Consider the following 15,335-nt stretch of genomic DNA (forward strand, 5'->3'; position numbering starts at 1 on the left):
AAAATTATCTACAATTCTACAATTTCATTTAGCAGACGCTTTTATCCAAAGCGACGTACAACACAAGCAAGAATTTAGACTTAAGGAAAAAACCCTTAGTAAGTGCAAAAAGTGCTTCAGGTGTGATTGGTCACAGGTATTGTCGTCTAGTGGCAGAAGAAGTGCCGCATCCCCCCCCTTCTTTTTTTTTTTTTGAAACCAAAGTAATAACCAGTAGCGATCTCAGCATCTGAGATTCAGCAATCTCAGTATCACTACTTACGATGACAGTCAACATACAACATCACACAACTTTGTCAGTGCTAGATAATCATTAGGTGCTGGGTTTTGGACCTTCTGACTTAATCTACCCAAAGGGAAAAGAGGAGAAGAGTCAGGTTAAGTGCCGAGGTGTTCTCGGAACAAATGAGTTTTCAATTGTCTCGTACAAGTAGAAAGGGACTCAGCAGATCGCACAGAGTTTGGAAGTTTGTTCCACCATTTGGGAACAACAGAAGAGAAGAGTCTGGCTAGAGATTTAGAGCCGTGCTGGGCTGGAAGCACCGGGCGTCTTTCGCATGCAGAGCGTAGTGGGCGAGAAGGAGAGTAGACCTGGATCAGGGATTCCAGGTAGGCTGGAGCAGTTCTTGTGATTGTTTTGTAAGCCAAGAGAAGTGCTTTGAATTTGATTCTGGCTGCCACTGGAAGCCAGTGAAGAGAAATTAGCAGCGGGGTGACATGTGCTCTTTTGGGCTGGTTGAAGACCCCAACGAGCTGAGACCGTTCTGTCATCAGGTGAAAAGGAGAGGAAGAGCTGAGTGTCATCAGCATAGCAGTGGTAGGAGAAACCGTGGGAGCGGATCACTGCACCGAGTGAGGTGGTGTAAAGAGAGAAGAGTAGGGGACCAAGCACCGACCCCTGAGGAACCCCTGTCGATAGGCCATGTGACCTAGACACCTCTCCTTGCCATGACACTCTGAAGGATCTGCCTGTGAGGTAGGACTTGAACCACAATAGGACAGAACCTGAGATGCCGAGCTCAGAGAGTGTGGAGAGGAGGATTTGATGGTTCACCGTGTCAAAGGCAGCAGACAGGTTCAGCAGCAGTAGGACAGAGGATTGACCAGCAGCTCGAGCCAGTCTCAGTGACTCAGTGACTGACAGGAGTGCAGTCTCAGTGGAGTGGTCACACCTGAAGCCAGACTGAAAGGAGTCAAGTAGGTTGTTGTTCCGCAAGTGTTCAGAGACCTGGTTAAATACTGCGCGCTCCAGTATTTTCGACAGAAATGGTAGAAGTGAGACTGGCCTGTAGTTTTCAACTTGGGCGGGGTTGAGATTAGGCTTTTTGAGCAGTGGGGTGACATGGGCTTGCTTAAAAGTAGCAGGAAAAGTGCCAGTTTTTAGGGAGGAATTGACAATGTGTGTGACTGCAGGTTTGATAGTGGGCAGGATGGTCTGCAGTATGCGGGTGGGTATTGGATCGAGAGGACATGTTGTAGGTTTTGAGCTCAGAAGAAGTCTGGAGACCTCATCCTCGGTCAGAGGAGCGAAAGAGCAGAGTGAAGCGGCAGTAGTGGATTTGAGCTGACTGGGCCGGTCAGGCTCAGAGAACTGGTTGCTGATTGCAGCCACCTTTTCAGTGAAAAAGGAGGAAAACATGTCTGGAGTCAGTGTAGGGGAAGGCTGAGCAGCTGGAGGAGAAAGCAAGGAGTTAAACACCATAAACAGTTTTCTGGAATCAGTAGCAGCACAGATCTTGTTCTGATAGAAGGCTTTCTTAGCGGACTGCAAGGATGAGGTAAAGGAAGCAAGTTTCTGTTTGTATGAGGACAAATCAGTGTAATTATCAATAACAGTTTAACTAAAATGATCAATAATAAATTTTAACTTAATCTGCATTCAGCAGGGTTAGGGTCAGTCATTGAATCTGTCTGAACAGTCTGTCCTGATTCATTATTTTTTTCAATAAAATTCAGAGTGGTCATCATCATCACCTTTACAATCTTTTTTATTTAATTTTATTTATTTTTATTCAGGCTTCACGTTGATTTTATTTCAAGATGTGAAAGGAAACACTGATCAAAATATTTCTGTAGTTCCAGTTGAATACCACCACCACCACCAACACCAACAATAACAACAACACACAACAACACAACACACCACCACCAACAACAATAACAACAACACACAACAACACAACACACCACCACCACCAACAACAATAACAACAACAACAACAACAACAACACACAACAACACAACACACCACCAACAACAACAGTAACAACAACAACAACACAACACACCACCAACACCAACAATAACAACAACACACAACAACACAACACACCACCACCAACAACAACAATAACAACACAACACACCACCACCAACAACTATAACAACAACACACAACAACACAACACACCACCACCACCAACAACAACAACAACAACAACAACAACAACAACACACAACAACACAACACACCACCAACACCAACAATAACAACAACACAACACACCACCAACAACAACAATAACAACAACAACACACAACACAACACAAACAACAACAATAACAACAACAACACACAACAACACAACACACCACCAACAATAACAACAACAACAACAACAACACAACACACCACCACCAACAACAACAATAACAACACCAACAATAACAACAACACACAACACAACACACCACCAACACCAACAATAACAACACAACACACCAACAAAAACACACAACACAACACACCACCACCACCACCAACAACACACAACAACAACAACACACCACCACCAACAACAACACACAACACAACACACCACCACCAACAACACCAACAATAACAACAACACACAACAACACAACACACCACCACCAAGAACAACAACACACAACAACACAACACACCACCAACAATAACAACACAACACCACCAACAAAAACACACAACACAACACACCACCACCACCAACAACAACACACCACCAACAACAATAACAACAACACAACACACCACCACCACCACCAACAATAACAACAACAACACACAACACAACACACCACACCACACCAACACCAACAACACACAACACAACACACCAACAAAAACACACAACACAACACAACACACCACCACCAACAACAACACACAACAACAACACACCACCAACAACAACAATAACAACAACAACAACAACACAACACACCACCAACACCAACAATAACAACAACACACAACAACACAACACAACACCACCAACAATAACAACAACACAACACACCACCACCAACAACTATAACAACACACAACAACACAACACACCACCACCAACAACAATAACAACAACAACAACACACAACAACACAACACACCACCAACACCAACAATAACAACAACACACAACAACACAACACACCACCACCAACAACAATAACAACAACACACAACAACACAACACACCAACAACAACAATAACAACACACAACAACACACAACAACACAACACACCACCAACAACAACAACAATAACAACACCAACAATAACAACAACACACAACACAACACACCACCAACAACAATAACAACACAACACACCAACAAAAACACACAACACAACACACCACCACCACCAACAACAACACACAACCAACAACAATAACAACAACACAACACAACACACCACCACCAACAACACCAACAATAACAACAACACACAACAACACAACACACCACCACCACCAACAACAACAATAACAACACACAACAACACAACACACCACCACCACCAACAAGAACAACACACAACAACACAACACACCACCAACAATAACAACAACACAACACACCAACAAAAACACACAACACAACACACCACCAACAACACACCACCAACAACAACAATAACAACAACACAACACACCACCACCAACAATAACAACACAACACACCACCACCACCACCAACAATAACAACAACACACAACACAACACACCACACCACACCAACAACACCAACAACAATAACAACAACACACAACAACACAACACACCAACAAAAACACACAACACAACACACCACCACCACCAACAACACACCACCAACAACAATAACAACAACACAACACACCACCACCAACAATAACAACACAACACACCACCACCACCACCAACAACAATAACAACAACACACAACACAACACACAACACAACACACCACCAACACCAACAATAACAACACAACACACCAACAAAAACACACAACACAACACACCACCACCACCAACAACAACACACAACAACACACCACCACCAACAACAACACACAACACAACACACCACCACCAACAACACCAACAATAACAACAACACACAACAACACAACACACCACCACCACCACCAACAAGAACAACAACACACAACAACACAACACACCACCAACAATAACAACACACCACCACCAACAACAACAACACACCACCAACAACAATAACAACAACACAACACACCACCACCACCACCAACAATAACAACACACAACACAACACACCACACCACACCACCAACACCAACAACACACAACACACCAACAAAAACACACAACACAACACAACACACCACCACCAACAACAACACACAACAACAACACACCACCAACAACAACAATAACAACAACAACAACACAACACACCACCAACACCAACAATAACAACAACACACAACAACACAACACAACACCACCAACAACAACAATAACAACAACACAACACACCACCACCAACAACTATAACAACACACAACAACACAACACACCACCACCAACAACAATAACAACAACAACAACAACACACAACAACACAACACACCACCACCACCACCAACAACAACAACACACAACAACAACACACCACCAACAACAACAATAACAACAACACACCACCAACAACAACAATAACAACAACAACAACACAACACACCACCAACAACAATAACAACAACACACAACAACACAACACAACACCACCAACAACAACAATAACAACAACACAACACACCACCAACAACAACTATAACAACACACAACAACACAACACACCACCACCAACAACAATAACAACAACAACAACACACAACAACACAACACACCACCAACACCAACAATAACAACAACACACAACAACACAACACACCACCACCAACAACAATAACAACAACAACAACACACAACAACACAACACACCACCAACACCAACAATAACAACAACACACAACAACACAACACACCACCAACAACAACAACAACAACACACAACAACACAACACACCAACAACAACAATAACAACAACACACAACAACACAACACACCACCAACAACAACAACAATAACAACACCAACAATAACAACAACACACAACACAACACACCACCAACAACAACAATAACAACACACCAACAAAAACACACAACACAACACACCACAACCAACAACACACAACAACAACACACACCACCACCAACAACACACAACAACACAACACACCACCACCAACAACACCAACAATAACAACAACACACAACAACACAACACACCACCACCACCAACAAGAACAACACACAACAACACAACACACCACCAACAATAACAACACACCACAACACAACACACCAACAACAACACACAACACAACACACCACCAACAACAACAACAACAACAACACAACACACCACCACCAACAATAACAACACAACACACCACCACCACCACCAACAATAACAACAACACACAACACAACACACCACCAACAACCAACAATAACAACAACACACAACAACACAACACAACACCACCAACAACAACAATAACAACAACACAACACACCACCACCAACAACTATAACAACACACAACAACACAACACACCACCACCAACAACAATAACAACAACAACAACAACACACAACAACACAACACACCACCACCACCACCAACAACAACAACACACAACAACAACACACCACCAACAACAACAACAACAACAACACAAACAAAACAACAACAACAACAACAACAACAACACAACACACCACCAACAACAACAATAACAACAACACAACAACACAACACAACACCACCAACAACAACAATAACAACAACAACAACACCACCAACAACAACTATAACAACACACAACAACACAACACACACCACCACCAACAACAATAACAACAACAACAACACACAACAACACAACACACCACCAACACCAACAATAACAACAACACACAACAACACAACACACCACCACCAACAACAATAACAACAACAACAACACACAACAACACAACACACCACCAACACCAACAATAACAACAACACACAACAACACAACACACCACCACCAACAACAATAACAACAACACACAACAACACAACACACCAACAACAACAAAAAAAACAACACACAACAACACAACACACCACCAACAACAACAACAAAAACAACACCAACAAAAACAACAACACACAACACAACACACCACCAACAACAACAATAACAACACAACACACCAACAAAAACACACAACACAACACACCACAACCAACAACACACAACAACAACACACCACCACCAACAACACACAACAACACAACACACCACCACCAACAACACCAACAATAACAACAACACACAACAACACAACACACCACCACCACCAACAAGAACAACACACAACAACACAACACACCACCAACAACAACAACAACAAAACACACCAACAAAAACACACAACACAACACACCACCAACAACAACAATAACAACAACACAACACACCACCACCAACAATAACAACACAACACACCACCACCACCACCAACAATAACAACAACACACAACACAACACACCACCAACAACAACAATAACAACAACACACAACAACACAACACAACACCACCAACAACAACAATAACAACAACACAACACACCACCAACAACAACTATAACAACACACAACAACACAACACACCACCACCAACAACAATAACAACAACACACAACAACACAACACACCACCAACACCAACAACAACAACAACACACAACAACACAACACACCACCACCAACAACACAACACACCACCACCACCAACAAGAACAACACACAACAACACAACACACCACCAACAATAACAACAACACAACACACCAACAAAACACACAACACAACACACCACCAACAACAACAATAACAACAACACAACACACCACCACCAACAATAACAACACAACACACCACCACCACCACCAACAACAACAACAACCACAACACAACACACCACCAACAACAACAATAACAACAACACACAACAACACAACACAACACCACCAACAACAATAACAACAACACAACACACCACCAACAACAACTATAACAACACACAACAACACAACACACCACCACCAACAACAATAACAACAACACACAACAACACAACACACCACCAACACCAACAACAACAACAACACACAACAACACAACACACCACCACCAACAACAACAACAACACACAACAACACAACACACCAACAACAACAATAACAACAACACAACACACCACCACCAACAACTATAACAACACACAACAACACAACACACCACCACCAACAACAATAACAACAACAACAACAACACACAACAACACAACACACCACCACCACCACCAACAACAACAACACACAACAACAACACACCACCAACAACAACAATAACAACAACACACCACCAACAACAACAATAACAACAACAACAACAACACAACACACCACCAACAACAATAACAACAACACACAACAACACAACACAACACCACCAACAACAACAATAACAACAACACAACACACCACCAACAACAACAATAACAACACACAACAACACAACACACCACCACCAACAACAATAACAACAACAACAACACACAACAACACAACACACCACCAACAACAACAACAACAACACACAACAACACAACACACCACCACCAACAACAATAACAACAACAACAACACAACAACACAACACACCACCAACACCAACAATAACAACAACACACAACAACACAACACACCACCACCAACAACAATAACAACAACACACAACAACACAACACACCAACAACAACAATAACAACAACACACAACAACACAACACACCACCAACAACAACAACAATAACAACACCAACAATAACAACAACACACAACACAACACACCACCAACAACAACAATAACAACACACCAACAAAAACACACAACACAACACACCACAACCAACAACACACAACAACAACACACCACCACCAACAACACACAACAACACAACACACCACCACCAACAACACCAACAATAACAACAACACACAACAACACAACACACCACCACCACCAACAAGAACAACACACAACAACACAACACACCACCAACAATAACAACAACACAACACACCAACAAAAACACACAACACAACACACCACCAACAACAACAATAACAACAACACAACACACCACCACCAACAATAACAACACAACACACCACCACCACCACCAACAATAACAACAACACACAACACAACACACCACCAACAACAACAACAACAACACACAACAACACAACACAACACCACCAACAACAACAATAACAACAACACACAACACCACCAACAACAACAAAAACAACAACCAACAACACAACACACCACCACCAACAACAACAACAACAACACACAACAACACAACACACCACCAACACCAACAATAACAACAACACACAACAACACAACACACCACCACCAACAACACAACACACCACCACCACCAACAAGAACAACACACAACAACACAACACACCACCAACAATAACAACAACACAACACACCAACAAAAACACACAACACAACACACCACCAACAACAACAATAACAACAACACAACACACCACCACCAACAATAACAACACAACACACCACCACCACCACCAACAATAACAACAACACACAACACAACACACCACCAACAACAACAATAACAACAACACACAACAACACAACACAACACCACCAACAACAACAATAACAACAACACAACACACCACCAACAACAACTATAACAACACACAACAACACAACACACCACCACCAACAACAATAACAACAACACACAACAACACAACACACCACCAACACCAACAATAACAACAACACACAACAACACAACACACCACCACCAACAACAACAACAACACACAACAACACAACACACCAACAACAACAATAACAACAACACAACACACCACCACCAACAACCATAACAACACACAACAACACAACACACCACCACCAACAACAATAACAACAACAACAACAACAAACAACAACACACAACACACCACCACCACCACCAACAACAACAACACACAACAACAACACACCACCAACAACAACAATAACAACAACACACCACCAACAACAACAATAACAACAACAACAACAACACAACACACCACCAACAACAATAACAACAACACACAACAACACAACACAACACCACCAACAACAACAATAACAACAACACAACACACCACCAACAACAACTATAACAACACACAACAACACAACACACCACCACCAACAACAATAACAACAACAACAACACACAACAACACAACACACCACCAACACCAACAATAACAACAACACACAACAACACAACACACCACCACCAACAACAATAACAACAACAACAACACACAACAACACAACACACCACCAACACCAACAATAACAACAACACACAACAACACAACACACCACCAACAACAACAACAACAACACACAACAACACAACACACCAACAACAACAATAACAACAACACACAACAACACAACACACCACCAACAACAACAACAATAACAACACCAACAATAACAACAACACACAACACAACACACCACCAACAACAACAATAACAACACACCAACAAAAACACACAACACAACACACCACAACCAACAACACACAACAACAACACACCACCACCAACAACACACAACAACACAACACACCACCACCAACAACACCAACAATAACAACAACACACAACAACACAACACACCACCACCACCAACAAGAACAACACACAACAACACAACACACCACCAACAATAACAACAACACAACACACCAACAAAAACACACAACACAACACACCACCAACAACAACAATAACAACAACACAACACACCACCACCAACAATAACAACACAACACACCACCACCACCACCAACAATAACAACAACACACAACACAACACACCACCAACAACAACAATAACAACAACACACAACAACACAACACAACACCACCAACAACAACAATAACAACAACACAACACACCACCAACAACAACTATAACAACACACAACAACACAACACACCACCACCAACAACAATAACAACAACACACAACAACACAACACACCACCAACACCAACAATAACAACAACACACAACAACACAACACACCACCACCAACAACACAACACACCACCACCACCAACAAGAACAACACACAACAACACAACACACCACCAACAATAACAACAACACAACACACCAACAAAAACACACAACACAACACACCACCAACAACAACAATAACAACAACACAACACACCACCACCAACAATAACAACACAACACACCACCACCACCACCAACAATAACAACAACACACAACACAACACACCACCAACAACAACAATAACAACAACACACAACAACACAACACAACACCACCAACAACAACAATAACAACAACACAACACACCACCAACAACAACTATAACAACACACAACAACACAACACACCACCACCAACAACAATAACAACAACACACAACAACACAACACACCACCAACACCAACAATAACAACAACACACAACAACACAACACACCACCACCAACAACAACAACAACACACAACAACACAACACACCAACAACAACAACAATAACAACAACACACAACAACACACAACACAACACACCACCACCAACAACAACAATAACAACACCAACAATAACAACAACACACAACACAACACACCACCAACAACAACAATAACAACACAACACACCAACAAAAACACACAACACAACACACCACAACCAACAACACACAACAACACAACACACCACCAACACCAACAATAACAACAACACACAACAACACAACACACCACCACCAACAACAATAACAACAACACACAACAACACAACACACCAACAACAACAATAACAACAACACACAACAACACAACACACCACCAACAACAACAACAATAACAACACCAACAATAACAACAACACACAACACAACACACCACCAACAACAACAATAACAACACAACACACCAACAAAAACACACAACACAACACACCACAACCAACAACACACAACAACAACACACCACCACCAACAACACACAACAACACAACACACCACCACCAACAACACCAACAATAACAACAACACACAACAACACAACACACCACCACCACCAACAAGAACACACAACAACACAACACACCACCAACAATAACAACAACACAACACACCAACAAAAACACACAACACAACACACCACCAACAACAACAATAACAACAACACAACACACCACCACCAACAATAACAACACAACACACCACCACCACCACCAACAATAACAACAACACACAACACAACACACCACCAACAACAACAATAACAACACACAACAACACAACACAACACCACCAACAACAACAATAACAACAACACAACACACCACCAACAACAACTATAACAACACACAACAACACAACACACCACCACCAACAACAATAACAACAACAACACACAACAACACAACACACCACCAACACCAACAATAACAACAACACACAACAACACAACACACCACCACCAACAACAACAACAACACACAACAACACAACACACCAACAACAACAACAATAACAACAACACACAACAACACACAACAACACACAACACAACACACCACCACCAACAACAACAATAACAACACCAACAATAACAACAACACACAACACAACACACCACCAACAACAACAATAACAACACAACACACCAACAAAAACACACAACACAACACACCACAACCAACAACACACAACAACAAAACACCAACAATAACAACAACACACAACAACACAACACACCACCACCACCAACAAGAACAACACACAACAACACAACACACCACCAACAATAACAACAACACAACACACCAACAAAAACACACAACACAACACACCACCAACAACACACCACCAACAACAACAATAACAACAACACAACACACCACCACCAACAATAACAACACAACACACCACCACCACCACCAACAATAACAACAACAACACACAACACAACACACCACACCACACCAACAACACCAACAACAATAACAACAACACACAACAACACAACACACCAACAAAAACACACAACACAACACACCACCACCAACAACAACACACCACCAACAACAATAACAACAACACAACACACCACCACCAACAATAACAACACAACACACCACCACCACCACCAACAATAACAACAACACACAACACAACACACAACACAACACACCACCAACACCAACAATAACAACACAACACACCAACAAAAACACACAACACAACACACCACCACCACCACCAACAACACACAACAACAACACACCACCACCAACAACACACAACACAACACACCACCACCAACAACACCAACAATAACAACAACACACAACAACACAACACACCACCACCACCACCAACAAGAACAACAACACACAACAACACAACACACCACCAACAATAACAACACAACACCACCAACAAAAACACACAACACAACACACCACCACCACCAACAACAACACACCACCAACAACAATAACAACAACACAACACACCACCACCACCACCAACAATAACAACAACACACAACACAACACACCACACCACACCACCAACACCAACAACACACAACACAACACACCAACAAAAACACACAACACAACACACCACCACCAACAACAACACACAACAACACACCACCAACAACAACAACAATAACAACAACAACAACAACACAACACACCACCAACACCAACAATAACAACAACACACAACAACACAACACAACACCACCAACAACAACAATAACAACAACACAACACACCACCACCAACAACTATAACAACACACAACAACACAACACACCACCACCAACAACAATAACAACAACAACACACAACAACACAACACACCACCAACACCAACAATAACAACAACACACAACAACACAACACACCACCACCAACAACAACAACAACACACAACAACAACACAACACACCAACAACAACAATAACAACAACACACAACAACACACAACACACAACACAACACACCACCACCAACAACAACAATAACAACACCAACAATAACAACAACACACCACCAACAACATCAATAACAACACAACACACCAACAAAAACACACAACACAACACACCACAACCAACAACAACACACAACAACAACACACCACCACCAACAACACACAACAACACAACACACCACCACCAACAACACCAACAATAACAACAACACACAACAACACAACACACCACCACCACCAACAAGAACAACACACAACAACACAACACACCACCAACAATAACAACAACACAACACACCAACAAAAACACACAACACAACACACCACCAACAACAACAACAACACAACACACCACCACCAACAATAACAACACAACACACCACCACCACCACCAACAATGACAACAACACACAACACAACACACCACACCACACCAACAACACCAACAACAATAACAACAACACACAACAACACAACACACCAACAAAAACACACAACACAACACACCACCACCACCAACAACAATAACACAACACACCACCACCAACAATAACAACACAACACACCACCACCACCACCAACAATAACAACACACAACACAACACACCACACCACACCAACAACAATAACAACAACACACAACAACACAACACACCAACAAAAACACACAACACAACACACCACCACCACCAACAACAATAACACAACACACCACCACCAACAATAACAACACAACACACCACCACCACCACCAACAATAACAACACACAACACAACACACCACACCACACCACCAACACCAACAACAATAACAACAACACACAACAACACAACACACCAACAAAAACACACAACACAACACACCACCACCAACAACACACCACCAACAACAACACACAACAACACAACACACCACCACCACCAACAATAACAATAACACAACACACCAACAAAAACACACAACACAACACACCACCAACACACAACACACCACCACCACCACCACCAAAAACAACAACACACAACAACACAACACACCAACAAAAACACACAACACAACACAACACCACCAACACACAACAACAACACACCACCACCAACAACAATAACAACAACACAACACACCACCACCACCAACAATAACAATAACACAACACACCAACAAAAACAGACAACACAACACACCACCACCAAGAACAACAACAATAACAATAACAACAACACAACAACACACAACACAACACACCAACAAAAACACACAACACAACACCACCAACACACAACAACAACACACCACCACCAACAACAACAATAACAACAACACAACACACCACCACCACCAACAATAACAATAACACAACACACCAACAAAAACAGACAACACAACACACCACCACCAAGAACAACAACAATAACAATAACAACAACACACCACCAACAACAACACAACACACCAACAACAACAACACACAACAACACAACACACCACCACCAACAATAACAACACACAACACAACACAACACACCACCAACAACAACACCAACACCCAACAACACAACACACCACACCGCCAACACCAATAACACACAACACACCAACAAAAACACACAACACAACACAACACACCACCACCAACAACACACCACCAACAACAACACACCACCAACAATAACAACACAACACACCAACAAAAACACACAACACAACACACCACCAACAACAACAATAACAACAACACACCACCAACACCAACAATAACAACACAACACACCACCAACAAC

This window comes from Plectropomus leopardus, chromosome 5, assembly GCF_026936395.1.
Source record: "Plectropomus leopardus strain MGB_pleo_1.0 chromosome 5, ASM2693639v1, whole genome shotgun sequence".
In the NCBI taxonomy this organism is placed as follows: Eukaryota; Metazoa; Chordata; class Actinopteri; order Perciformes; family Serranidae; genus Plectropomus; species Plectropomus leopardus.